We start from the raw sequence: 26,715 nt of genomic DNA on the forward strand, positions 1-26,715 counted from the left end.
TTTATTTACGAATGTACCCTAGTTACTAGGGACCGTTTACGTTGGAGAACAAGATCTATTGTATGCCTGTGTATTTGGGGAAGTCAAATCTGAAATAATGATGAAATTGCGTGTATCCAAAGTTAAAACTCGTGATTTGTCGCCCTCTGGTGTGTAAGAGATGCAAAAGCTTACAGCACCTGGTATTCCCAGGCGGTCTCCCATCCAAGTACTGACCAGGCCCGAGCCTGCTTGGCTTCCGAGATCGGACGAGATCGGACGAGATCGGGCGTATTCAGGCTAGTATGGCCGTAAGCCAGGGAGGCTGTCCCTGACGCTCTACTTAAAGGGAAGGCAATATCCGTTTCTGCCGTTCATACTTACAGTTGAACTGTCTCTCTACTCTAAAGCCCGGGACACACCAGCGCGCCGCAGACAGTCCCTGCTAACACGCCACGTTGTGGCAACATTGTGGCAACGTTGTGCGTTAGCTGGGGTGCCACACCAGACCGGAACTATGTATTACAAAACGAACACATTGTCTTGATAAAACAGCTGTAATTGAGTGCCTGACACGCCAGTCAAGCGCAATCTTGAGAAGGTGTGCATTTCAGTAAGGATTTCAATTGACATGCAGTATGAAACTGAAAGGAGGTTGCATCACTATGATGCATAACATTGCATTTATTGTATTTTCAAGTGTGTGCATTCATCCTGTTGTCATTTTTTTTTGAAAGCAGAAGAATCATTCAACAGGTTGCTGAGACAAATGTAAACCAGTAAAACATATGAAGAGAAACAAACCTTGAATATAAGTTCAGTTGTTTAAACATTTGACAAACTATGGTGAGGGGGTAAGAAAACACACAAATCCAGCAGCTCCTGTATTTCAATACACCAGAACCCAATATTATTGGCGAGTCGGGTAGTCCATCATCACAGTTCGAGGGCAGGCATCATTTCAGTAATTTCATCCCGTTGCATTCACATCCGTGCCTTGAATGAGATTGAATGTGATCTTTGCTCTCAAGTATGTTCCCAAGTTTTACACTTTCGTGCTTTGCATGAATGGGAATGGAACCGTGTGTGTTGAATGAGGCTCCTTGTGAGCACTGAACTTTGTCCGGTGGAGTTCCTTTTTGTGTTGCTGTAATTGTGTCATTTCTCGATGAGAAAGATTAGGCAACATTTAGTCACTTCTAGCCATGATGCTCAATTTATTTACGAATGTACCCTAGTTACTAGGGACCGTTTACGTTGGAGAACAATATCTATTGTATGCCTGTGTATTTGGGGAAGTCAAATCTGAAATAATGATGAAATTGCGTGTATCCAAAGTTAAAACTCGTGATTTGTCGCCCTCTGGTGTGTAAAAGATGCAAAAGCTTACAGCACCTGGTATTCCCAGGCGGTCTCCCATCCAAGTACTGACCAGGCCCGAGCCTGCTTAGCTTCCGAGATCGGACGAGATCGGGCGTATTCAGGCTAGTATGGCCGTAAGCCAGGGAGGCTGTCCCTGACGCTCTACTTAAAGGGAAGGCAATATCCGTTTCTGCCGTTCATACTTACAGTTGAACTGTCTCTCTACTCTAAAGCCCGGGACACACCAGCGCGCCGCAGACAGTCCCTGCTAACACGCCACGTTGTGGCAACATTGTGGCAACGTTGTGCGTTAGCTGGGGTGCCACACCAGACCGGAACTATGTATTACAAAACGAACACATTGTCTTGATAAAACAGCTGTAATTGAGTGCCTGACACGCCAGTCAAGCGCAATCTTGAGAAGGTGTGCATTTCAGTAAGGATTTCAATTGACATGCAGTATGAAACTGAAAGGAGGTTGCATCACTATGATGCATAACATTGCATGTATTATATTTTCAAGTGTGTGCATTCATCCTGTTGTCATTTTAATTTGAAAGCAGAAGAATCATTCAACAGGTTGCTGAGACAAATGTAAACCAGTAAAACATATGAAGAGAAACAAACCTTGAATATAAGTTCAGTTGTTTAAACATTTGACAAACTATGGTGAGGGGGTAAGAAAACACACACATCCAGCAGCTCCTGTATTTCAATACACCAGAAGCCAATATTATTGGCGAGTCGGGTAGTCCATCATCACAGTTCGAGGGCAGGCATCAATTCAGTTATTTCATCCCGTTGCATTCACATCCGTGCCTTGAATGAGATTGAATGTGATCTTTGCTCTCAAGTATGTTCCCAAGTTTTACACTTTCGTGCTTTGCATGAATGGGAATGGAACCGTGTGTGTTGAATGAGGCTCCTTGTGAGCACTGAACTTTGTCCGGTGGAGTTCCTTTTTGTGTTGCTGTAATTGTGTCATTTCTCGATGAGATAGATTAGGCAACATTTAGTCACTTCTAGCCATGATGCTCAATTTATTTACGAATGTACCCTAGTTTCTAGGGACCGTTTACGTTGGAGAACAAGATCTATTGTATGCCTGTGTATTTGGGGAAGTCAAATCTGAAATAATGATGAAATTGCGTGTATCCAAAGTTAAAACTCGTGATTTGTCGCCCTCTGGTGTGTAAAAGATGCAAAAGCTTACAGCACCTGGTATTCCCAGACGGTCTCCCATCCAAGTACTGACCAGGCCAGAGCCTGCTTAGCTTCCGAGATCGGACGAGATCGGGCGTATTCAGGCTAGTATGGCCGTAAGCCAGGGAGGCTGTCCCTGACGCTCTACTTAAAGGGAAGGCAATATCCGTTTCTGCCGTTCATACTTACAGTTGAACTGTCTCTCTACTCTAAAGCCCGGGACACACCAGCGCGCCGCAGACAGTCCCTGCTAACACGCCACGTTGTGGCAACATTGTGGCAACGTTGTGCGTTAGCTGGGGTGCCACACCAGACCGGAACTATATATTACAAAACGAACACATTGTCTTGATAAAACAGCTGTAATTGAGTGCCTGACACGCCATTCAAGCGCAATCTTGAGAAGGTGTGCATTTCAGTAAGGATTTCAATTGTCATGCAGTATGAAACTGAAAGGAGGTTGCATCACTATTATGCATAACATTGCATGTATTGTATTTTCAAGTGTGTGCATTCATCCTGTTGTCATTTTGTTTTGAAAGCAGAAGAATCATTCAACAGGTTGCTGAGACAAATGTAAACCAGTGAAACATATGAAGAGAAACAAACCTTGAATATAAGTTCAGTTGTTTAAACATTTGACAAACTATGGTGAGGGGGTAAGAAAACACACAAATCCAGCAGCTCCTGTATTTCAATACACCAGAACCCAATATTATTGGCGAGTCGGGTAGTCCATCATCACAGTTCGAGGGCAGGCATCATTTCAGTAATTTCATCCCGTTGCATTCACATCCGTGCCTTGAATGAGATTGAATGTGATCTTTGCTCTCAAGTAAGTTCCCAAGTTTTACACTTTCGTGCTTTGCATGAATGGGAATGGAACCGTGTGTGTTGAATGAGGCTCCTTGTGAGCACTGAACTTTGTCCGGTGGAGTTCCTTTTTGTGTTGCTGTAATTGTGTCATTTCTCGATGAGAAAGATTAGGCAACATTTAGTCACTTCTAGCCATGATGCTCAATTTATTTACGAATGTACCCTAGTTACTAGGGACCGTTTACGTTGGAGAACAAGATCTATTGTATGCCTGTGTATTTGGGGAAGTCAAATCTGAAATAATGATGAAATTGCGTGTATCCAAAGTTAAAACTCGTGATTTGTCGCCCTCTGGTGTGTAAGAGATGCAAAAGCTTACAGCACCTGGTATTCCCAGGCGGTCTCCCATCCAAGTACTGACCAGGCCCAAGCCTGCTTAGCTTCCGAGATCGGACGAGATCGGGCGTATTCAGGCTAGTATGGTCGTAAGCAAGGGAGGCTGTCCCTGACGCTCTACTTAAAGGGAAGGCAATATCCGTTTCTGCCGCTCATACTTGCAGTTGATCTGTCTCTCTACTCTAAAGTCCGGGACACACCAGCGCGCCGCAGACAGTCCCTGCTAACACGAAACGTTGTGGCAACGTTGTGCGTTAGCTGGGGTGCCACACCAGACCGGAACTATATATTACAAAACGAACACATTGTCTTGATAAAACAGCTGTAATTGAGTGCCTGACACGCCAGTCAAGCGCAATCTTGAGAAGGTGTGCATTTCAGTAAGGATTTCAATTGACATGCAGTATGAAACTGAAAGGAGGTTGCATCACTATGATGCATAACATTGCATGTATTGTATTTACAAGTGTGTGCATTCATCCTGTTGTCATTTTGTTTTGAAAGCAGAAGAATCATTCAACAGGTTGCTGAGACAAATGTAAACCAGTAAAACATATGAAGAGAAACAAACCTTGAATATAAGTTCAGTTGTTTAAACATTTGACAAACTATGGTGAGGGGGTAAGAAAACACACAAATCCAGCAGCTCCTGTATTTCAATACACCAGAACCCAATATTATTGGCGAGTCGGGTAGTCCATCATCACAGTTCGAGGGCAGGCATCATTTCAGTAATTTCATCCCGTTGCATTCACATCCGTGCCTTGAATGAGATTGAATGTGATCTTTGCTCTCAAGTATGTTCCCAAGTTTTACACTTTCGTGCTTTGCATGAATGGGAATGGAACCGTGTGTGTTGAATGAGGCTCCTTGTGAGCACTGAACTTTGTCCGGTGGAGTTCCTTTTTGTGTTGCTGTAATTGTGTCATTTCTCGATGAGAAAGATTAGGCAACATTTAGTCACTTCTAGCCATGATGCTCAATTTATTTACGAATGTACCCTAGTTACTAGGGACCGTTTACGTTGGAGAACAAGATCTATTGTATGCCTGTGTATTTGGGGAAGTCAAATCTGAAATAATGATGAAATTGCGTGTATCCAAAGTTAAAACTCGTGATTTGTCGCCCTCTGGTGTGTAAAAGATGCAAAAGCTTACAGCACCTGGTATTCCCAGGCGGTCTCCCATCCAAGTACTGACCAGGCCGGAGCCTGCTTAGCTTCCGAGATCGGACGAGATCGGGCGTATTCAGGCTAGTATGGCCGTAAGCCAGGGAGGCTGTCCCTGACGCTCTACTTAAAGGGAAGGCAATATCCGTTTCTTCCGCTCATACTTGCAGTTGAACTGTCTCTCTACTCTAAAGTCCGGGACACACCAGCGCGCCACAGACAGTCCCTGCTAACACGAAACGTTGTGGCAACGTTGTGCGTTAGCTGGGGTGCCACACCAGACCTATGTATTACAAAACGAACACATTGTCTTGATAAAACAGCTGTAATTGAGTGCCTGACACGCCAGTCAAGCGCAATCTTGAGAAGGTGTGCATTTCAGTAAGGATTTCAATTGACATGCAGTATGAAACTGAAAGGAGGTTGCATCACTATGATGCATAACATTGCATGTATTGTATTTTCAAGTGTGTGCATTCATCCTGTTGTCATTTTGTTTTGAAAGCAGAAGAATCATTCAACAGGTTGCTGAGACAAATGTAAACCAGTAAAACATATGAAGAGAAACAAACCTTGAATATAAGTTCAGTTGTTTAAACATTTGACAAACTATGGTGAGGGGGTAAGAAAACACACAAATCCAGCAGCTCCTGTATTTCAATACACCAGAACCCAATATTATTGGCGAGTCGGGTAGTCCATCATCACAGTTCGAGGGCAGGCATCATTTCAGTAATTTCATCCCGTTGCATTCACATCCGTGCCTTGAATGAGATTGAATGTGATCTTTGCTCTCAAGTATGTTCCCAAGTTTTACACTTTCGTGCTTTGCATGAATGGGAATGGAACCGTGTGTGTTGAATGAGGCTCCTTGTGAGCACTGAACTTTGTCCGGTGGAGTTCCTTTTTGTGTTGCTGTAATTGTGTCATTTCTCGATGAGAAAGATTAGGCAACATTTAGTCACTTCTAGCCATGATGCTCAATTTATTTACGAATGTACCCTAGTTACTAGGGACCGTTTACGTTGGAGAACAAGATCTATTGTATGCCTGTGTATTTGGGGAAGTCAAATCTGAAATAATGATGAAATTGCGTGTATCCAAAGTTAAAACTCGTGATTTGTCGCCCTCTGGTGTGTAAAAGATGCAAAAGCTTACAGCACCTGGTATTCCCAGGCGGTCTCCCATCCAAGTACTGACCAGGCCCGAGCCTGCTTGGTTTCCGAGATCGGACGAGATCGGGCGTATTCAGGCTAGTATGGCCGTAAGCCAGGGAGGCTGTCCCTGACGCTCTACTTAAAGGGAAGGCAATATCCGTTTCTGCCGTTCATACTTACAGTTGAACTGTCTCTCTACTCTAAAGCCCGGGACACACCAGCGCGCCGCAGACAGTCCCTGCTAACACGCCACGTTGTGGCAACATTGTGGCAACGTTGTGCGTTAGCTGGGGTGCCACACCAGACCGGAACTATGTATTACAAAACGAACACATTGTCTTGATAAAACAGCTGTAATTGAGTGCCTGACACGCCAGTCAAGCGCAATCTTGAGAAGGTGTGCATTTCAGTAAGGATTTCAATTGACATGCAGTATGAAACTGAAAGGAGGTTGCATCACTATGATGCATAACATTGCATGTATTGTATTTTCAAGTGTGTGCATTCATCCTGTTGTCATTTTGTTTTGAAAGCAGAAGAATCATTCAACAGGTTGCTGAGACAAATGTAAACCAGTAAAACATATGAAGAGAAACAAACCTTGAATATAAGTTCAGTTGTTTAAACATTTGACAAACTATGGTGAGGGGGTAAGAAAACACACAAATCCAGCAGCTCCTGTATTTCAATACACCAGAACCCAATATTATTGGCGAGTCGGGTAGTCCATCATCACAGTTCGAGGGCAGGCATCATTTCAGTAATTTCATCCCGTTGCATTCACATCCGTGCCTTGATTGAGATTGAATGTGATCTTTGCTCTCAAGTATGTTCCTAAGTTTTACACTTCCGTGCTTTGCATGAATGGGAATGGAACCGTGTGTGTTGAATGAGGCTCCTTGTGAGCACTGAACTTTGTCCGGTGGAGTTCCTTTTTGTGTTGCTGTAATTGTGTCATTTCTTGATGAGAAAGATTAGGCAACATTTAGTCACTTCTAGCCATGATGCTCAATTTATTTACGAATGTACCCTAGTTACTAGGGACCGTTCACGTTGGAGAACAAGATCTATTGTATGCCTGTGTATTTGGGGAAGTAAAATCTGAAATAATGATGAAATTGTGTGTATCCAAAGTTAAAACTCGTGATTTGTCGCCCTCTGGTGTGTAAAAGGTGCAAAAGCTTACAGCACCTGGTATTCCCAGGCGGTCTCCCATCCAAGTACTGACCAGGCCCGAGCCTGCTTGGCTTCCGAGATCGGACGAGATCAGGCGTATTCAGGCTAGTATGGCCGTAAGCCAGGGAGGCTGTCCCTGACGCTCTACTTAAAGGGAAGGCAATATCCGTTTCTGCCGTTCATACTTACAGTTGAACTGTCTCTCTACTCTAAAGCCCGGGACACACCAGCGCGCCGCAGACAGTCCCTGCCAACACGCCACGTTGTGGCAACGTTGTGCGTTAGCTGGGGTGCCACTCCAGACCGGAACTATATTTTACAAAACGAACACATTGTCTTGATAAAACAGCTGTAATTGAGTGCCTGACACGCCAGTCAAGCTCAATCTTGAGAAGGTGTGCATTTCAGTAAGGATTTCAATTGACATGCAGTATGAAACTGAAAGGAGGTTGCATCACTATGATGCATAACATTGCATGTATTGTATTTTCAAGTGTGTGCATTCATCCTGTTGTCATTTTGTTTTGAAAGCAGAAGAATCATTCAACAGGTTGCTGAGACAAATGTAAACCAGTAAAACATATGAAGAGAAACAAACCTTGAATATAAGTTCAGTTGTTTAAACATTTGACAAACTATGGTGAGGGGGTAAGAAAACACACAAATCCAGCAGCTCCTGTATTTCAATACACCAGAACCCAATATTATTGGCGAGTCGGGTAGTCCATCATCACAGTTCGAGGGCAGGCATCATTTCAGTAATTTCATCCCGTTGCATTCACATCCGTGCCTTGAATGAGATTGAATGTGATCTTTGCTCTCAAGTATGTTCCCAAGTTTTACACTTTCGTGCTTTGCATGAATGGGAATGGAACCGTGTGTGTTGAATGAGTCTCCTTGTGAGCACTGAACTTTGTGTGGTGGAGTTCCTTTTTGTGTTGCTGTAATTGTGTCATTTCTTGATGAGAAAGATTAGGCAACATTGAGTCACTTCTAGCCATGATGCTCAATTAATTTACGAATGTACCCTAGTTACTAGGGACCGTTTACGTTGGAGATCAAGATCTATTGTATGCCTGTGTATTTGGGGAAGTAAAATCTGAAATAATGATGAAATTGTGTGTATCCAAAGTTAAAACTCGTGATTTGTCGCCCTCTGGTGTGTAAAAGGTGCAAAAGCTTACAGCACCTGGTATTCCCAGGCGGTCTCCCATCCAAGTACTGACCAGGCCCGAGGCTGCCTGGCTTCCGAGATCGGTCGAGATCGGGCGTATTCAGGCTAGTATGGCCGTAAGCCAGGGAGGCTGTCCCTGACGCTCTACTTAAAGGGAAGGCAATATCCGTTTCTGCCGATCATACTTACAGTTGAACTGTCTCTCTACTCTAAAGCCCGGGACACACCAGCGCGCCGCAGACAGTCCCTGCTAACACGCCACGTTGTGGCAACGTTGTGGCAACGTTGTGCGTTAGTTGGGGTGCCACACCAGACCGGAACTATATTTTACAAAACGAACACATTGTCTTGATAAAACAGCTGTAATTGAGTGCCTGACACGCCAGTCAAGCGCAATCTTGAGAAGGTGTGCATTTCAGTAAGGATTTCAATTGACATGCAGTATGAAACTGAAAGGAGGTTGCATCACTATGATGCATAACATTGCATGTATTGTATTTTCAAGTGTGTGCATTCATCCTGTTGTCATTTTGTTTTGAAAGCAGAAGAATCATTCAACAGGTTGCTGAGACAAATGTAAACCAGTAAAACATATGAAGAGAAACAAACCTTGAATATAAGTTCAGTTGTTTAAACATTTGACAAACTATGGTGAGGGGGTAAGAAAACACACAAATCCAGCAGCTCCTGTATTTCAATACACCAGAACCCAATATTATTGGCGAGTCGGGTAGTCCATCATCACAGTTCGAGGGCAGGCATCATTTCAGTAATTTCATCCCGTTGCATTCACATCCGTGCCTTGAATGAGATTGAATGTGATCTTTGCTCTCAAGTATGTTTCCAAGTTTTACACTTTCGTGCTTTGCATGAATGGGAATGGAACCGTGTGTGTTGAATGAGTCTCCTTGTGAGCACTGAACTTTGTGTGGTGGAGTTCCTTTTTGTGTTGCTGTAATTGTGTCATTTCTTGATGAGAAAGATTAGGCAACATTGAGTCACTTCTAGCCATGATGCTCAATTAATTTACGAATGTACCCTAGTTACTAGGGACCGTTTACGTTGGAGATCAAGATCTATTGTATGCCTGTGTATTTGGGGAAGTAAAATCTGAAATAATGATGAAATTGTGTGTATCCAAAGTTAAAACTCGTGATTTGTCGCCCTCTGGTGTGTAAAAGGTGCAAAAGCTTACAGCACCTGGTATTCCCAGGCGGTCTCCCATCCAAGTACTGACCAGGCCCGAGCCTGCCTGGCTTCCGAGATCGGTCGAGATCGGGCGTATTCAGGCTAGTATGGCCGTAAGCCAGGGAGGCTGTCCCTGACGCTCTACTTAAAGGGAAGGCAATATCCGTTTCTGCCGTTCATACTTACAGTTGAACTGTCTCTCTACTCTAAAGCCCGGGACACACCAGCGCGCCGCAGACAGTCCCTGCTAACTCGCCACGTTGTGGCAACGTTGTGGCAACGTTGTGCGTTTGCTGGGGTGCCACACCAGACCGGAACTATATTTAACAAAACGAACACATTGTCTTGATAAAACAGCTGTAATTGAGTGCCTGACACGCCAGTCAAGCGCAATCTTGAGAAGGTGTGCATTTCAGTAAGGATTTCAATTGACATGCAGTATGAAACTGAAAGGAGGTTGCATCACTATGATGCATAACATTGCATGTATTGTATTTTCAAATGTGTGCATTCATCCTGTTGTCATTTTGTTTTGAAAGCAGAAGAATCATTCAACAGGTTGCTGAGACAAATGTAAACCAGTAAAACATATGAAGAGAAACAAACCTTGAATATAAGTTCAGTTGTTTAAACATTTGACAAACTATGGTGAGGGGGTAAGAAAACACACAAATCCAGCAGCTCCTGTACTTCAATACACCAGAAGCCAATATTATTGGTGAGTCGGGTAGTCCATCATCACAGTTCGAGGGCAGGCATCATTTCAGTAATTTCATCCCGTTGCATTCACATCCGTGCCTTGAATGAGGTTGAATGTGATCTTTGCTCTCAAGTATGTTCCCAAGTTTTACACTTTCGTGCTTTGCATGAATGGGAATGGAACCGTGTGTGTTGAATGAGGCTCCTTGTGAGCACTGAACTTTGTCCGGTGGAGTTCCTTTTTGTGTTGCTGTAATTGTGTCATTTCTTGATGAGAAAGATTAGGCAACATTTAGTCACTTCTAGCCATGATGCTCAATTTATTTACGAATGTACCCTAGTTACTAGGGACCGTTTACGTTGGAGAACAAGATCTATTGTATGCCTGTGTATTTGGGGAAGTAAAATCTGAAATAATGATGAAATTGTGTGTATCCAAAGTTAAAACTCGTGATTTGTCGCCCTCTGGTGTGTAAAAGGTGCAAAAGCTTACAGCACCTGGTATTCCCAGGCGGTCTCCCATCCAAGTACCGACCAGGCCCGAGCCTGCTTGGCTTCGGAGATCGGACGAGATCGGGCGTATTCAGGCTAGTATGGCCGTAAGCCAGGGAGGCGGTCCCTGATGCTGTACTTAAAGGGAAGGCAATATCCGTTTCTGCCGTTCATACTTACAGTTGAACTGTCTCTCTACTCTAAAGCCCGGGACACAGCAGCGCGCCGCAGACAGTCCCTGCTAACACGCCACGTTGTGGCAACATTGTGGCAACGTTGTGCGTTAGCTGGGGTGCCACACCAGACCGGAACTATATTTTACAAAAAAAACACATTGTCTTGATAAAACAGCTGTAATTGAGTGCCTGACACGCCAGTCAAGCGCAATCTTGAGAAGGTGTGCATTTCAGTAAGGATTTCAATTGACATGCAGTATGAAACTGAAAGGAGGTTGCATCACTATGATGCATAACATTGCATGTATTGTATTTTCAAGTGTGTGCATTCATCCTGTTGTCATTTTGTTTTGAAAGCAGAAGAATCATTCAACAGGTTGCTGAGACAAATGTAAACCAGTAAAACATATGAAGAGAAACAAACCTTGAATATAAGTTCAGTTGTTTAAACATTTGACAAACTATGGTGAGGGGGTAAGAAAACACACAAATCCAGCAGCTCCTGTATTTCAATACACCAGAACCCAATATTATTGGCGAGTCGGGTAGTCCATCATCACAGTTCGAGGGCAGGCATCATTTCAGTAATTTCATCCCGTTGCATTCACATCCGTGCCTTGAATGAGATTGAATGTGATCTTTGCTCTCAAGTATGTTCCCAAGTTTTACACTTTCGTGCTTTGCATGAATGGGAATGGAACCGTGTGTGTTGAATGAGGCTCCTTGTGAGCACTGAACTTTGTCCGGTGGAGTTCCTTTTTGTGTTGCTGTAATTGTGTCATTTCTCGATGAGAAAGATTAGGCAACATTTAGTCACTTCTAGCCATGATGCTCAATTTATTTACGAATGTACACTAGTTACTAGGGACCGTTTACGTTGGAGAACAAGATCTATTCTATGCCTGTGTATTTGGGGAAGTCAAATCTGAAATAATGATGAAATTGCGTGTATCCAAAGTTAAAACTCGTGATTTGTCGCCCTCTGGTGTGTAAAAGATGCAAAAGCTTACAGCACCTGGTATTCCCAGGCGGTCTCCCATCCAAGTACTGACCAGGCCCGAGCCTGCTTAGCTTCCGAGATCGGACGAGATCGGGCGTATTCAGGCTAGTATGGCCGTAAGCCAGGGAGGCTGTCCCTGACGCTCTACTTAAAGGGAAGGCAATATCCGTTTCTTCCGCTCATACTTGCAATTGAACTGTCTCTCTACTCTAAAGTCCGGGACACACCAGCGCGCCGCAGACAGTCCCTGCTAACACGAAACGTTGTGGCAACGTTGTGCGTTAGCTGGGGTGCCACACCAGACCGGAACTATATATTACAAAACGAACACATTGTCTTGATAAAACAGCTGTAATTGAGTGCCTGACACGCCAGTCAAGCGCAATCTTGAGAAGGTGTGCATTTCAGTAAGGATTTCAATTGACATGCAGTATGAAACTGAAAGGAGGTTGCATCACTATGATGCATAACATTGCATGTATTGTATTTTCAAGTGTGTGCATTCATCCTGTTGTCATTTTGTTTTGAAAGCAGAAGAATCATTCAACAGGTTGCTGAGACAAATGTAAACCAGTAAAACATATGAAGAGAAACAAACCTTGAATATAAGTTCAGTTGTTTAAACATTTGACAAACTATGGTGAGGGGGTAAGAAAACACACAAATCCAGCAGCTCCTGTATTTCAATACACCAGAACCCAATATTATTGGCGAGTCGGGTAGTCCATCATCACAGTTCGAGGGCAGGCATCATTTCAGTAATTTCATCCCGTTGCATTCACATCCGTGCCTTGAATGAGATTGAATGTGATCATTGCTCTCAAGTATGTTCCCAAGTTTTACACTTTCGTGCTTTGCATGAATGGGAATGGAACCGTGTGTGTTGAATGAAGCTCCTTGTGAGCACTGAACTTTGTCCGGTGGAGTTCCTTTTTGTGTTGCTGTAATTGTGTCATTTCTCGATGAGAAAGATTAGGCAACATTTAGTCACTTCTAGCCATGATGCTCAATTTATTTACGAATGTACCCTAGTTACTAGGGACCGTTTACGTTGGAGAACAAGATCTATTGTATGCCTGTGTATTTGGGGAAGTCAAATCTGAAATAATGATGAAATTGCGTGTATCCAAAGTTAAAACTCGTGATTTGTCGCCCTCTGGTGTGTAAAAGATGCAAAAGCTTACAGCACCTGGTATTCCCAGGCGGTCTCCCATCCAAGTACTGACCAGGCCCGAGCCTGCTTAGCTTCCGAGATCGGACGAGATCTGGCGTATTCAGGCTAGTATGGCCGTAAGCCAGGGAGGCTGTCCCTGACGTTCTACTTAAAGGGAAGGCAATATCCGTTTCTGCCGTTCATACTTACAGTTGAACTGTCTCTCTACTCTAAAGCCCGGGACACACCAGCGCAGCCGCAGACAGTCCCTGCTAACACGCCACGTTGTGGCAACATTGTGGCAACGTTGTGCGTTAGCTGGGGTGCCACACCAGACCGGAACTATATATTACAAAACGAACACATTCTCTTGATAAAACAGCTGTAATTGAGTGCCTGACACGCCAGTCAAGCGCAATCTTGAGAAGGTGTGCATTTCAGTAAGGATTTCAATTGACATGCAGTATGAAACTGAAAGGAGGTTGCATCACTATGATGCATAACATTGCATGTATTGTATTTTCAAGTGTGTGCATTCATCCTGTTGTCATTTTGTTTTGAAAGCAGAAGAATCATTCAACAGGTTGCTGAGACAAATGTAAACCAGTAAAACATATGAAGAGAAACAAACCTTGAATATAAGTTCAGTTGTTTAAACATTTGACAAACTATGGTGAGGGGGTAAGAAAACACACAAATCCAGCAGCTCCTGTATTTCAATACACCAGAACCCAATATTATTGGCGAGTCGGGTAGTCCATCATCACAGTTCGAGGGCAGGCATCATTTCAGTAATTTCATCCCGTTGCATTCACATCCGTGCCTTGAATGAGATTGAATGTGATCTTTGCTCTCAAGTATTTTCCCAAGTTTTACACTTTCGTGCTTTGCATGAATGGGAATGGAACCGTGTGTGTTGAATGAGGCTCCTTGTGAGCACTGAACTTTGTCCGGTGGAGTTCCTTTTTGTGTTGCTGTAATTGTGTCATTTCTCGATGAGAAAGATTAGGCAACATTTAGTCACTTCTAGCCATGATGCTCAATTTATTTACGAATGTACACTAGTTACTAGGGACCGTTTACGTTGGAGAACAAGATCTATTCTATGCCTGTGTATTTGGGGAAGTCAAATCTGAAATAATGATGAAATTGCGTGTATCCAAAGTTAAAACTCGTGATTTGTCGCCCTCTGGTGTGTAAAAGATGCAAAAGCTTACAGCACCTGGTATTCCCAGGCGGTCTCCCATCCAAGTACTGACCAGGCCCGAGCCTGCTTAGCTTCCGAGATCGGACGAGATCGGGCGTATTCAGGCTAGTATGGCCGTAAGCCAGGGAGGCTGTCCCTGACGCTCTACTTAAAGGGAAGGCAATATCCGTTTCTTCCGCTCATACTTGCAATTTAACTGTCTCTCTACTCTAAAGTCCGGGACACACCAGCGCGCCGCAGACAGTCCCTGCTAACACGAAACGTTGTGGCAACGTTGTGCGTTAGCTGGGGTGCCACACCAGACCGGAACTATATATTACAAAACGAACACATTGTCTTGATAAAACAGGTGTAATTGAGTGCCTGACACGCCAGTCAAGCGCAATCTTGAGAAGGTGTGCATTTCAGTAAGGATTTCAATTGACATGCAGTATGAAACTGAAAGGAGGTTGCATCACTATGATGCATAACATTGCATGTATTGTATTTTCAAGTGTGTGCATTCATCCTGTTGTCATTTTGTTTTGAAAGCAGAAGAATCATTCAACAGGTTGCTGAGACAAATGTAAACCAGTAAAACATATGAAGAGAAACAAACCTTGAATATAAGTTCAGTTGTTTAAACATTTGACAAACTATGGTGAGGGGGTAAGAAAACACACAAATCCAGCAGCTCCTGTATTTCAATACACCAGAACCCAATATTATTGGCGAGTCGGGTAGTCCATCATCACAGTTCGAGGGCAGGCATCATTTCAGTAATTTCATCCCGTTGCATTCACATCCGTGCCTTGAATGAGATTGAATGTGATCTTTGCTCTCAAGTATGTTCCCAAGTTTTACACTTTCGTGCTTTGCATGAATGGGAATGGAACCGTGTGTGTTGAATGAAGCTCCTTGTGAGCACTGAACTTTGTCCGGTGGAGTTCCTTTTTGTGTTGCTGTAATTGTGTCATTTCTCGATGAGAAAGATTAGGCAACATTTAGTCACTTCTAGCCATGATGCTCAATTTATTTACGAATGTACCCTAGTTACTAGGGACCGTTTACGTTGGAGAACAAGATCTATTGTATGCCTGTGTATTTGGGGAAGTCAAATCTGAAATAATGATGAAATTGCGTGTATCCAAAGTTAAAACTCGTGATTTGTCGCCCTCTGGTGTGTAAAAGATGCAAAAGCTTACAGCACCTGGTATTCCCAGGCGGTCTCCCATCCAAGTACTGACCAGGCCCGAGCCTGCTTAGCTTCCGAGATCGGACGAGATCGGGCGTATTCAGGCTAGTATGGCCGTAAGCCAGGGAAGCTGTCCCTGACACTCTACTTAAAGGGAAGGCAATATCCGTTTCTGCCGTTCATACTTACAGTTGAACTGTCTCTCTACTCTAAAGCCCGGGACACACCAGCGCGCCGCAGACAGTCCCTGCTAACACGCCACGTTGTGGCAACATTGTGGCAACGTTGTGCGTTAGCTGGGGTGCCACACCAGACCGGAACTATATATTACAAAACGAACACATTCTCTTGATAAAACAGCTGTAATTGAGTGCCTGACACGCCAGTCAAGCGCAATCTTGAGAAGGTGTGCATTTCAGTAAGGATTTCTATTGACATGCAGTATGAAACTGAAAGGAGGTTGCATCACTATGATGCATAACATTGCATGTATTGTATTTTCAAGTGTGTGCATTCATCCTGTTGTCATTTTGTTTTGAAAGCAGAAGAATCATTCAACAGGTTGCTGAGACAAATGTAAACCAGTAAAACATATGAAGAGAAACAAACCTTGAATATAAGTTCAGTTGTTTAAACATTTGACAAACTATGGTGAGGGGGTAAGAAAACACACAAATCCAGCAGCTCCTGTATTTCAATACACCAGAACCCAATATTATTGGCGAGTCGGGTAGTCCATCATCACAGTTCGAGGGCAGGCATCATTTCAGTAATTTCATCCCGTTGCATTCACATCCGTGCCTTGAATGAGATTGAATGTGATCTTTGCTCTCAAGTATGTTCCCAAGTTTTACACTTTCGTGCTTTGCATGAATGGGAATGGAACCGTGTGTGTTGAATGAGGCTCCTTGTGAGCACTGAACTTTGTCCGGTGGAGTTCCTTTTTGTGTTGCTGTAATTGTGTCATTTCTCGATGAGAAAGATTAGGCAACATTTAGTCACTTCTAGCCATGATGCTCAATTTATTTACGAATGTACCCTAGTTACTAGGGACCGTTTACGTTGGAGAACAAGATCTATTGTATGCCTGTGTATTTGGGGAAGTCAAATCTGAAATAATGATGAAATTGCGTGTATCCAAAGTTAAAACTCGTGATTTGTCGCCCTCTGGTGTGTAAAAGATGCAAAAGCTTACAGCACCTGGTATTCCCAGGCGGTCTCCCATCCAAGTACTGACCAGGCCCGAGCCTGCTTAGCTTCCAAGATCGGACGAGATCGGGCGTATTCAGGCTAGTATGGCCGTAAGCCAGGGAGGCTGTCCCTGACGCTCTACTTAAAGGGAAGGCAATATCCGTTTCTGCCGCTCATACTTACAGTTGAACTGTCTCTCTACTCTAAAGCCCGGGACACACCAGCGCGCCGCAGACAGTCCCTGCTAACACGCCACGTTGTGGCAACATTGTGGCAACGTTGTGCGTTAGCTGGGGTGCCACACCAGACCGGAACTATATATTACAAAACGAACACATTCTCTTGATAAAACAGCTGTAATTGAGTGCCTGACACGCCAGTCAAGCGCAATCTTGAGAAGGTGTGCATTTCAGTAAGGATTTCTATTGACATGCAGTATGAAACTGAAAGGAGGTTGCATCACTATGATGCATAACATTGCATGTATTGTATTTTCAAGTGTGTGCATTCATCCTGTTGTCATTTTGTTTTGAAAGCAGAAGAATCATTCAACAGGTTGCTGAGACAAATGTAAACCAGTAAAACATATGAAGAGAAACAAACCTTGAATATAAGTTCAGTTGTTTAAACATTTGACAAACTATGGTGAGGGGGTAAGAAAACACACAAATCCAGCAGCTCCTGTATTTCAATACACCAGAACCCAATATTATTGGCGAGTCGGGTAGTCCATCATCACAGTTCGAGGGCAGGCATCATTTCAGTAATTTCATCCCGTTGCATTCACATCCGTGCCTTGAATGAGATTGAATGTGATCTTTGCTCTCAAGTATGTTCCCAAGTTTTACACTTTCGTGCTTTGCATGAATGGGAATGGAACCGTGTGTGTTGAATGAGGCTCCTTGTGAGCACTGAACTTTGTCCGGTGGAGTTCCTTTTTGTGTTGCTGTAATTGTGTCATTTCTCGATGAGAAAGATTAGGCAACATTTAGTCACTTCTAGCCATGATGCTCAATTTATTTACGAATGTACCCTAGTTACTAGGGACCGTTTACGTTGGAGAACAAGATCTATTGTATGCCTGTGTATTTGGGGAAGTCAAATCTGAAATAATGATGAAATTGCGTGTATCCAAAGTTAAAACTCGTGATTTGTCGCCCTCTGGTGTGTAAAAGATGCAAAAGCTTACAGCACCTGGTATTCCCAGGCGGTCTCCCATCCAAGTACTGACCAGGCCCGAGCCTGCTTAGCTTCCGAGATCGGACGAGATCGGGCGTATTCAGGCTAGTATGGCCGTAAGCCAGGGAGGCTGTCCCTGACGCTCTACTTAAAGGGAAGGCAATATCCGTTTCTGCCGCTCATACTTGCAGTTGAACTCTCTCTCTACTCTAAAGTCCGGGACACACCAGCGCGCCGCAGACAGTCCCTGCTAACACGAAACGTTGTGGCAACGTTGTGCGTTAGCTGGGGTGCCACACCAGACCGGAACTATATATTACAAAACGAACATATTGTCTTGATAATACAGCTGTAATTGAGTGCCTGACACGCCAGTCAAGCGCAATCTTGAGAAGGTGTGCATTTCAGTAAGGATTTCAATTGACATGCAGTATGAAACTGAAAGGAGGTTGCATCACTATGATGCATAACATTGCATGTATTGTATTTTCAAGTGTGTGCATTCATCCTGTTGTCATTTTGTTTTGAAAGCAGAAGAATCATTCAACAGGTTGCTGAGACAAATGTAAACCAGTAAAACATATGAAGAGAAACAAACCTTGAATATAAGTTCAGTTGTTTAAACATTTGACAAACTATGGTGAGGGGGTAAGAAAACACACAAATCCAGCAGCTCCTGTATTTCAATACACCAGAACCCAATATTATTGGCGAGTCGGGTAGTCCATCATCACAGTTCGAGGGCAGGCATCATTTCAGTAATTTCATCCCGTTGCATTCACATCCGTGCCTTGAATGAGATTGAATGTGATCTTTGCTCTCAAGTATGTTCCCAAGTTTTACACTTTCGTGCTTTGCATGAATGGGAATGGAACCGTGTGTGTTGAATGAGGCTCCTTGTGAGCACTGATCTTTGTCCGGTGGAGTTCCTTTTTGTGTTGCTGTAATTGTGTCATTTCTCGATGAGAAAGATTAGGCAACATTTAGTCACTTCTAGCCATGATGCTCAATTTATTTACGAATGTACCCTATTTACTAGGGACCGTTTACGTTGGAGAACAAGATCTATTGTATGCCTGTGTATTTGGGGAAGTCAAATCTGAAATAATGATGAAATTGCGTGTATCCAAAGTTAAAACTCGTGATTTGTCACGCTCTGGTGTGTAAAAGATGCAAAAGCTTACAGCACCTGGTATTCCCAGGCGGTCTCCCATCCAAGTACTGACCAGGCCCGAGCCTGCTTAGCTTCCGAGATCGGACGAGATCGGGCGTATTCAGGCTAGTATGGCCGTAAGCCAGGGAGGCTGTCCCTGACGCTCTACTTAAAGGGAAGGCAATATCCGTTTCTGCCGTTCATACTTACAGTTGAACTGTCTCTCTACTCTAAAGCCCGGGACACACCAGCGCGCCGCAGACAGTCCCTGCTAACACGCCACGTTGTGGCAACATTGTGGCAACGTTGTGCGTTAGCTGGGGTGCCACACCAGACCGGAACTATATATTACAAAACGAACACATTGTCTTGATAATACAGCTGTAATTGAGTGCCTGACACGCCAGTCAAGCTCAATCTTGAGAAGGTGTGCATTTCAATAAGGATTTCAATTGACATACAGTATGAAACTGAAAGGAGGTTGCATCACTATGATGCATAACATTGCATGTATTGTATTTTCAAGTGTGTGCATTCATCCTGTTGTCATTTTGTTTTGAAAGCAGAAGAATCATTCAACAGGTTGCTGAGACAAATGTAAACCAGTAAAACATATGAAGAGAAACAAACCTTGAATATAAGTTCAGTTGTTTAAACATTTGACAAACTATGGTGAGGGGGTAAGAAAACACACAAATCCAGCAGCTCCTGTATTTCAATACACCAGAACCCAATATTATTGGCGAGTCGGGTAGTCCATCATCACAGTTCGAGGGCAGGCATCATTTCAGTAATTTCATCCCGTTGCATTCACATCCGTGCCTTGAATGAGATTGAATGTGATCTTTGCTCTCAAGTATGTTCCCAAGTTTTACACTTTCGTGCTTTGCATGAATGGGAATGGAACCGTGTGTGTTGAATGAGGCTCCTTGTGAGCACTGATCTTTGTCCGGTGGAGTTCCTTTTTGTGTTGCTGTAATTGTGTCATTTCTCGATGAGAAAGATTAGGCAACATTTAGTCACTTCTAGCCATGATGCTCAATTTATTTACGAATGTACCCTATTTACTAGGGACCGTTTACGTTGGAGAACAAGATCTATTGTATGCCTGTGTATTTGGGGAAGTCAAATCTGAAATAATGATGAAATTGCGTGTATCCAAAGTTAAAACTCGTGATTTGTCGCGCTCTGGTGTGTAAAAGATGCAAAAGCTTACAGCACCTGGTATTCCCAGGCGGTCTCCCATCCAAGTACTGACCAGGCCCGAGCCTGCTTAGCTTCCGAGATCGGACGAGATCGGGCGTATTCAGGCTAGTATGGCCGTAAGCCAGGGAGGCTGTCCCTGACGCTCTACTTAAAGGGAAGGCAATATCCGTTTCTGCCGTTCATACTTACAGTTGAACTGTCTCTCTACTCTAAAGCCCGGGACACACCAGCGCGCCGCAGACAGTCCCTGCTAACACGCCACGTTGTGGCAACATTGTGGCAACGTTGTGCGTTAGCTGGGGTGCCACACCAGACCGGAACTATATATTACAAAACGAACACATTGTCTTGATAATACAGCTGTAATTGAGTGCCTGACACGCCAGTCAAGCTCAATCTTGAGAAGGTGTGCATTTCAATAAGGATTTCAATTGACATACAGTATGAAACTGAAAGGAGGTTGCATCACTATGATGCATAACATTGCATGTATTGTATTTTCAAGTGTGTGCATTCATCCTGTTGTCATTTTGTTTTGAAAGCAGAAGAATCATTCAACAGGTTGCTGAGACAAATGTAAACCAGTAAAACATATGAAGAGAAACAAACCTTGAATATAAGTTCAGTTGTTTAAACATTTGACAAACTATGGTGAGGGGGTAAGAAAACACACAAATCCAGCAGCTCCTGTATTTCAATACACCAGAACCCAATATTATTGGCGAGTCGGGTAGTCCATCATCACAGTTCGAGGGCAGGCATCATTTCAGTAATTTCATCCCGTTGCATTCACATCCGTGCCTTGAATGAGATTGAATGTGATCTTTGCTCTCAAGTATGTTCCCAAGTTTTACACTTTCGTGCTTTGCATGAATGGGAATGGAACCGTGTGTGTTGAATGAGGCTCCTTGTGAGCACTGAACTTTGTCCGGTGGAGTTCCTTTTTGTGTTGCTGTAATTGTGTCATTTCTCGATGAGAAAGATTAGGCAACATTTAGTAACTTCTAGCCATGATGCTCAATTTATTTACGAATGTACCCTAGTTACTAGGGACCGTTTACGTTGGAGAACAAGATCTATTGTATGCCTGTGTATTTGGGGAAGTCAAATCTGAAATAATGATGAAATTGCGTGTATCCAAAGTTAAAACTCGTGATTTGTCGCCCTCTGGTGTGTAAAAGATGCAAAAGCTTACAGCACCTGGTATTCCCAGGCGGTCTCCCATGCAAGTACTGACCAGGCCCGAGCCTGCTTAGCTTCCGAGATCGGACGAGATCGGGCGTATTCAGGCTAGTATGGCCGTAAGCCAGGAATGCTGTCCCTGACGCTCTACTTAAAGGGAAGGCAATATCCGTTTCTGCCGTTCATACTTACAGTTGAACTGTCTCTCTACTCTAAAACCCGGGACACACCAGCGCGCCGCAGACAGTCCCTGCTAAGACGCCACGTTGTGGCAACATTGTGGCAACGTTGTGCGTTAGCTGGGGTGCCACACCAGACCGGAACTATATTTTACAAAACGAACACATTGTCTTGATAATACAGCTGTAATTGAGTGCCTGACATGCCAGTCAAGCGCAATCTTGAGAAGGTGTGCATTTCAGTAAGGATTTCAATTGACATGCAGTATGAAACTGAAAGGAGGTTGCATCACTATGATGCATAACATTGCATGTATTGTATTTTCAAGTGTGTGCATTCATCCTGTTGTCATTTTGTTTTGAAAGCAGAAGAATCATTCAACAGGTTGCTGAGACAAATGTAAACCAGTAAAACATATGAAGAGAAACAAACCTTGAATATAAGTTCAGTTGTTTAAACATTTGACAAACTATGGTGAGGGGGTAAGAAAACACACAAATCCAGCAGCTCCTGTATTTCAATACACCAGAACCCAATATTATTGGCGAGTCGGGTAGTCCATCATCACAGTTCGAGGGCAGGCATCTTTTCAGTAATTTCATCCCGTTGCATTCACATCCGTGCCTTGAATGAGATTGAATGTGATCTTTGCTCTCAAGTATGTTCCCAAGTTTTACACTTTCGTGCTTTGCATGAATGGGAATGGAACCGTGTGTGTTGAATGAGGCTCCTTGTGAGCACTGATCTTTGTCCGGTGGAGTTCCTTTTTGTGTTGCTGTAATTGTGTCATTTCTCGATGAGAAAGATTAGGCAACATTTAGTCACTTCTAGCCATGATGCTCAATTTATTTACGAATGTACCCTAGTTACTAGGGACCGTTTACGTTGGAGAACAAGATCTATTGTATGCCTGTGTATTTGGGGAAGTCAAATCTGAAATAATGATGAAATTGCGTGTATCCAAAGTTAAAACTCGTGATTTGTCGCGCTCTGGTGTGTAAAAGATGCAAAAGCTTACAGCACCTGGTATTCCCAGGCGGTCTCCCATCCAAGTACTGACCAGGCCCGAGCCTGCTTAGCTTCCGAGATCGGACGAGATCGGGCGTATTCAGGCTAGTATGGCCGTGAGCCAGGGAGCCTGTCCCTGACGCTCTATTTAAAGGGATGGCAATATCCGTTTCTGCCGTTCATACTTGCAGTTGAACTGTCTCTCTACTCTAAAGCCCGGGACACACCAGCGCGCCGCAGACAGTCCCTGCTAATATGCCACGTTGTGGCAACGTTGTGCGTTAGCTGGGGTGCCACACCAGACCGGAACTATATTTTACAAAACGAACACATTTGTCTTGATAAAACAGCTGTAATTGAGTGCCTGACACGCCAGTCAAGCGCAATCTTGAGAAGGTGTGCATTTCAGTAAGGATTTCAATTGACGTGCAGTATGAAACTGAAAGGAGGTTGCATCACTATGATGCATAACATTGCATGTATTGTATTTTCAAGTGTGTGCATTCATCCTGTTGTCATTTTGTTTTGAAAGCAGAAGAATCATTCAACAGGTTGCTGAGACAAATGTAAACCAGTAAAACATATGAAGAGAAACAAACCTTGAATATAAGTTCAGTTGTTTAAACATTTGACAAACTATGGTGAGGGGGTAAGAAAACACACAAATCCAGCAGCTCCTGTATTTCAATACACCAGAACCCAATATTATTGGCGAGTCGGGTAGTCCATCATCACAGTTCGAGGGCAGGCATCATTTCAGTAATTTCATCCCGTTGCATTCACATCCGTGCCTTGAATGAGATTGAATGTGATCTTTGCTCTCAAGTATGTTCCCAAGTTTTACATTTTCGTGCTTTGCATGAATGGGAATGGAACCGTGTGTGTTGAATGAGGCTCCTTGTGAGCACTGATCTTTGTCCGGTGGAGTTCCTTTTTGTGTTGCTGTAATTGTGTCATTTCTCGATGAGAAAGATTAGGCAACATTTAGTCACTTCTAGCCATGATGCTCAATTTATTTACGAATGTACCCTAGTTACTAGGGACCGTTTACGTTGGAGAACAAGATCTATTGTATGCCTGTGTATTTGGGGAAGTCAAATCTGAAATAATGATGAAATTGCGTGTATCCAAAGTTAAAACTCGTGATTTGTCGCGCTCTGGTGTGTAAAAGATGCAAAAGCTTACAGCACCTGGTATTCCCCAGGCGGTCTCCCATCCAAGTACTGACCAGGCCCGAGCCTGCTTAGCTTCCGAGATCGGACGAGATCGGGCGTATTCAGGCTAGTATGGCCGTAAGCCAGGGAGGCTGTCCCTGACGCTCTACTTAAAGGGATGGCAATATCCGTTTCTGCCGTTCATACTTACAGTTGAACTGTCTCTCTACTCTAAAGCCCGGGACACACCAGCGCGCCGCAGACAGTCCCTGCTAATATGCCACGTTGTGGCAACGTTGTGCGTTAGCTGGGGTGCCACACCAGACCGGAACTATATTTTACAAAACGAACACATTGTCTTGATAAAACAGCTGTAATTGAGTGCCTGACACGCCAGTCAAGCGCAATCTTGAGAAGGTGTGCATTTCAGTAAGGATATCAATTGACATGCAGTATGAAACTGAAAGGAGGTTGCATCACTATGATGCATAACATTGCATGTATTGTATTTTCAAGTGTGTGCATTCATCCTGTTGTCATTTTGTTTTGAAAGCAGAAGAATCATTCAACAGATTGCTGAGACAAATGTAAACCAGTAAAACATATGAAGAGAAATAAACCTTGAATATAAGTTCAGTTGTTTAAACATTTGACAAACTATGGTGAGGGGGTAAGAAAACACACAAATCCAGCAGCTCCTGTATTTCAATACACCAGAACCCAATATTATTGGCGAGTCGGGTAGTCCATCATCACAGTTCGAGGGCAGGCATCATTTCAGTAATTTCATCCCGTTGCATTCACATCCGTGCCTTGAATGAGATTGAATGTGATCTTTGCTCTCAAGTATGTTCCCAAGTTTTACACTTTCGTGCTTTGCATGAATGGGAATGGAACCGTGTGTGTTGAATGAGGCTCCTTGTGAGCACTGAACTCTGTCCGGTGGAGTTCCTTTTTGTGTTGCTGTAATTGTGTCATTTCTCGATGAGAAAGATTAGGCAACATTTAGTCACTTCTAGCCATGATGCTCAATTTATTTACGAATGTACCCTAGTTACTAGGGACCGTTTACGTTGGAGAACAAGATCTATTGTATGCCTGTGTATTTGGGGAAGTCAAATCTGAAATAATGATGAAATTGCGTGTATCCAAAGTTAAAACTCGTGATTTGTCGCCCTCTGGTGTGTAAAAGATGCAAAAGCTTACAGCACCTGGTTTTCCCAGGTGGTCTCCCATCCAAGTACTGACCAGGCCCGAGCCTGCTTAGCTTCCGAGATCGGACGAGATCAGGCGTATTCAGGCTAGTATGGCCGTAAGCCAGGGAGGCTGTCCCTGACGCTCTACTTAAAGGGAAGGCAATATCCGTTTCTGCCGCTCATACTTGCAGTTGAACTGTCTCTCTACTCTAAAGTCCGGGACACACCAGCGCGCCGCAGACAGTCCCTGCTAACACGAAACGTTGTGGCAACGTTGTGCGTTAGCTGGGGTGCCACACCAGACCGGAACTATATATTACAAAACGAACACATTGTCTTGATAAAACAGCTGTAATTGAGTGCCTGACACGCCAGTCAAGCGCAATCTTGAGAAGGTGTGCATTTCAGTAAGGATTTCAATTGACATGCAGTATGAAACTGAAAGGAGGTTGCATCACTATGATGCATAACATTGCATGTATTGTATTTTCAAGTGTGTGCATTCATCCTGTTGTCATTTTGTTTTGAAAGCAGAAGAATCATTCAACAGGTTGCTGAGACAAATGTAAACCAGTAAAACATATGAAGAGAAACAAACCTTGAATATAAGTTCAGTTGTTTAAACATTTGACAAACTATGGTGAGGGGGTAAGAAAACACACAAATCCAGCAGCTCCTGTATTTCAATACACCAGAACCCAATATTATTGGCGAGTCGGGTAGTCCATCATCACAGTTCGAGGGCAGGCATCATTTCAGTAATTTCATCCCGTTGCATTCACATCCGTGCCTTGAATGAGATTGAATGTGATCTTTGCTCTCAAGTATGTTCCCAAGTTTTACACTTTCGTGCTTTGCATGAATGGGAATGGAACCGTGTGTGTTGAATGAGGCTCCTTGTGAGCACTGAACTTTGTCCGGTGGAGTTCCTTTTTGTGTTGCTGTAATTGTGTAATTTCTCGATGAGAAAGATTAGGCAACATTTAGTCACTTCTAGCCATGATGCTCAATTTATTTACGAATGTACCCTAGTTACTAGGGACCGTTTACGTTGGAGAACAAGATCTATTGTATGCCTGTGTATTTGGGGAAGTCAAATCTGAAATAATGATGAAATTGCGAGTATCCAAAGTTAAAACTCGTGATTTGTCGCCCTCTGGTGTGTAAAAGATGCAAAAGCTTACAGCACCTGGTATTCCCAGGCGGTCTCCCATCCAAGTACTGACCAGGCCCGAGCCTGCTTAGCTTCCGAGATCGGACGAGATCGGGCGTATTCAGGCTAGTATGGCCGTAAGCCAGGGAGGCTGTCCCTGACGCTCTACTTAAAGGGAAGGCAATATCCGTTTCTGCCGCTCATACTTGCAGTTGAACTGTCTCTCTACTCTAAAGTCCGGGACACACCAGCGCGCCGCAGACAGTCCCTGCTAACACGAAACGTTGTGGCAACGTTGTGCGTTAGCTGGGGTGCCACACCAGACCGGAACTATATATTACAAAACGAACACATTGTCTTGATAAAACAGCTGTAATTGAGTGCCTGACACGCCAGTCAAGCGCAATCTTGAGAAGGTGTGCATTTCAGTAAGGATTTCAATTGACATGCAGTATGAAACTGAAAGGAGGTTGCATCACTATGATGCATAACATTGCATGTATTGTATTTTCAAGTGTGTGCATTCATCCTGTTGTCATTTTGTTTTGAAAGTAGAAGAATCATTTTTGCTGAGGTTGCTGAGACAAATGTAA

At 43.6% G+C, this 26,715-nt stretch overlaps 22 non-coding genes and 1 pseudogene across 22 annotated transcripts; all 23 read right to left on the reverse strand.

Annotated features, from left to right (window-relative positions):
- Positions 1 to 167: 167 nt before the first annotated feature.
- Positions 168 to 296, reverse strand: LOC136757446 (uncharacterized; annotated as a pseudogene).
- A 1,066-nt stretch (positions 297 to 1,362) lies between these two features.
- On the reverse strand, positions 1,363 to 1,481 carry LOC136755601 (5S ribosomal RNA). Its single transcript, XR_010817721.1, has one exon. It is a non-coding gene; the product is annotated as a 5S ribosomal RNA (ribosomal RNA).
- Positions 1,482 to 2,547: 1,066 nt separating this feature from the next.
- On the reverse strand, positions 2,548 to 2,666 carry LOC136756497 (5S ribosomal RNA). The gene has a single exon (XR_010818577.1). It is a non-coding gene; the product is annotated as a 5S ribosomal RNA (ribosomal RNA).
- A 1,066-nt stretch (positions 2,667 to 3,732) lies between these two features.
- LOC136756240 (5S ribosomal RNA) lies at positions 3,733 to 3,851 on the reverse strand. Its single transcript, XR_010818337.1, has one exon. It is a non-coding gene; the product is annotated as a 5S ribosomal RNA (ribosomal RNA).
- Positions 3,852 to 4,906: 1,055 nt separating this feature from the next.
- LOC136756468 (5S ribosomal RNA) lies at positions 4,907 to 5,025 on the reverse strand. Its single transcript, XR_010818551.1, has one exon. It is a non-coding gene; the product is annotated as a 5S ribosomal RNA (ribosomal RNA).
- Positions 5,026 to 6,075: 1,050 nt separating this feature from the next.
- LOC136757107 (5S ribosomal RNA) lies at positions 6,076 to 6,194 on the reverse strand. Its single transcript, XR_010819151.1, has one exon. It is a non-coding gene; the product is annotated as a 5S ribosomal RNA (ribosomal RNA).
- A 1,066-nt stretch (positions 6,195 to 7,260) lies between these two features.
- Positions 7,261 to 7,379, reverse strand: LOC136756795 (5S ribosomal RNA). Its single transcript, XR_010818854.1, has one exon. It is a non-coding gene; the product is annotated as a 5S ribosomal RNA (ribosomal RNA).
- Positions 7,380 to 8,434: 1,055 nt separating this feature from the next.
- Positions 8,435 to 8,553, reverse strand: LOC136757571 (5S ribosomal RNA). Its single transcript, XR_010819562.1, has one exon. It is a non-coding gene; the product is annotated as a 5S ribosomal RNA (ribosomal RNA).
- Positions 8,554 to 9,619: 1,066 nt separating this feature from the next.
- LOC136757419 (5S ribosomal RNA) lies at positions 9,620 to 9,738 on the reverse strand. Its single transcript, XR_010819446.1, has one exon. It is a non-coding gene; the product is annotated as a 5S ribosomal RNA (ribosomal RNA).
- Positions 9,739 to 10,804: 1,066 nt separating this feature from the next.
- Positions 10,805 to 10,923, reverse strand: LOC136757386 (5S ribosomal RNA). Its single transcript, XR_010819414.1, has one exon. It is a non-coding gene; the product is annotated as a 5S ribosomal RNA (ribosomal RNA).
- A 1,066-nt stretch (positions 10,924 to 11,989) lies between these two features.
- Positions 11,990 to 12,108, reverse strand: LOC136755602 (5S ribosomal RNA). The gene has a single exon (XR_010817722.1). It is a non-coding gene; the product is annotated as a 5S ribosomal RNA (ribosomal RNA).
- Positions 12,109 to 13,163: 1,055 nt separating this feature from the next.
- Positions 13,164 to 13,282, reverse strand: LOC136756684 (5S ribosomal RNA). Its single transcript, XR_010818750.1, has one exon. It is a non-coding gene; the product is annotated as a 5S ribosomal RNA (ribosomal RNA).
- Positions 13,283 to 14,349: 1,067 nt separating this feature from the next.
- On the reverse strand, positions 14,350 to 14,468 carry LOC136755603 (5S ribosomal RNA). The gene has a single exon (XR_010817723.1). It is a non-coding gene; the product is annotated as a 5S ribosomal RNA (ribosomal RNA).
- A 1,055-nt stretch (positions 14,469 to 15,523) lies between these two features.
- Positions 15,524 to 15,642, reverse strand: LOC136755604 (5S ribosomal RNA). Its single transcript, XR_010817724.1, has one exon. It is a non-coding gene; the product is annotated as a 5S ribosomal RNA (ribosomal RNA).
- A 1,066-nt stretch (positions 15,643 to 16,708) lies between these two features.
- On the reverse strand, positions 16,709 to 16,827 carry LOC136756499 (5S ribosomal RNA). Its single transcript, XR_010818579.1, has one exon. It is a non-coding gene; the product is annotated as a 5S ribosomal RNA (ribosomal RNA).
- Positions 16,828 to 17,893: 1,066 nt separating this feature from the next.
- Positions 17,894 to 18,012, reverse strand: LOC136755606 (5S ribosomal RNA). Its single transcript, XR_010817726.1, has one exon. It is a non-coding gene; the product is annotated as a 5S ribosomal RNA (ribosomal RNA).
- A 1,055-nt stretch (positions 18,013 to 19,067) lies between these two features.
- On the reverse strand, positions 19,068 to 19,186 carry LOC136755607 (5S ribosomal RNA). The gene has a single exon (XR_010817727.1). It is a non-coding gene; the product is annotated as a 5S ribosomal RNA (ribosomal RNA).
- Positions 19,187 to 20,252: 1,066 nt separating this feature from the next.
- On the reverse strand, positions 20,253 to 20,371 carry LOC136755608 (5S ribosomal RNA). Its single transcript, XR_010817728.1, has one exon. It is a non-coding gene; the product is annotated as a 5S ribosomal RNA (ribosomal RNA).
- A 1,066-nt stretch (positions 20,372 to 21,437) lies between these two features.
- On the reverse strand, positions 21,438 to 21,556 carry LOC136756303 (5S ribosomal RNA). The gene has a single exon (XR_010818396.1). It is a non-coding gene; the product is annotated as a 5S ribosomal RNA (ribosomal RNA).
- Positions 21,557 to 22,622: 1,066 nt separating this feature from the next.
- On the reverse strand, positions 22,623 to 22,741 carry LOC136756563 (5S ribosomal RNA). Its single transcript, XR_010818639.1, has one exon. It is a non-coding gene; the product is annotated as a 5S ribosomal RNA (ribosomal RNA).
- Positions 22,742 to 23,797: 1,056 nt separating this feature from the next.
- Positions 23,798 to 23,917, reverse strand: LOC136757009 (5S ribosomal RNA). Its single transcript, XR_010819058.1, has one exon. It is a non-coding gene; the product is annotated as a 5S ribosomal RNA (ribosomal RNA).
- Positions 23,918 to 24,972: 1,055 nt separating this feature from the next.
- LOC136756249 (5S ribosomal RNA) lies at positions 24,973 to 25,091 on the reverse strand. The gene has a single exon (XR_010818346.1). It is a non-coding gene; the product is annotated as a 5S ribosomal RNA (ribosomal RNA).
- A 1,055-nt stretch (positions 25,092 to 26,146) lies between these two features.
- On the reverse strand, positions 26,147 to 26,265 carry LOC136755609 (5S ribosomal RNA). Its single transcript, XR_010817729.1, has one exon. It is a non-coding gene; the product is annotated as a 5S ribosomal RNA (ribosomal RNA).
- Positions 26,266 to 26,715: the final 450 nt, after the last annotated feature.

This window comes from Amia ocellicauda, chromosome 8 (assembly GCF_036373705.1).
Source record: "Amia ocellicauda isolate fAmiCal2 chromosome 8, fAmiCal2.hap1, whole genome shotgun sequence".
Classification (NCBI taxonomy): Eukaryota; Metazoa; Chordata; class Actinopteri; order Amiiformes; family Amiidae; genus Amia; species Amia ocellicauda.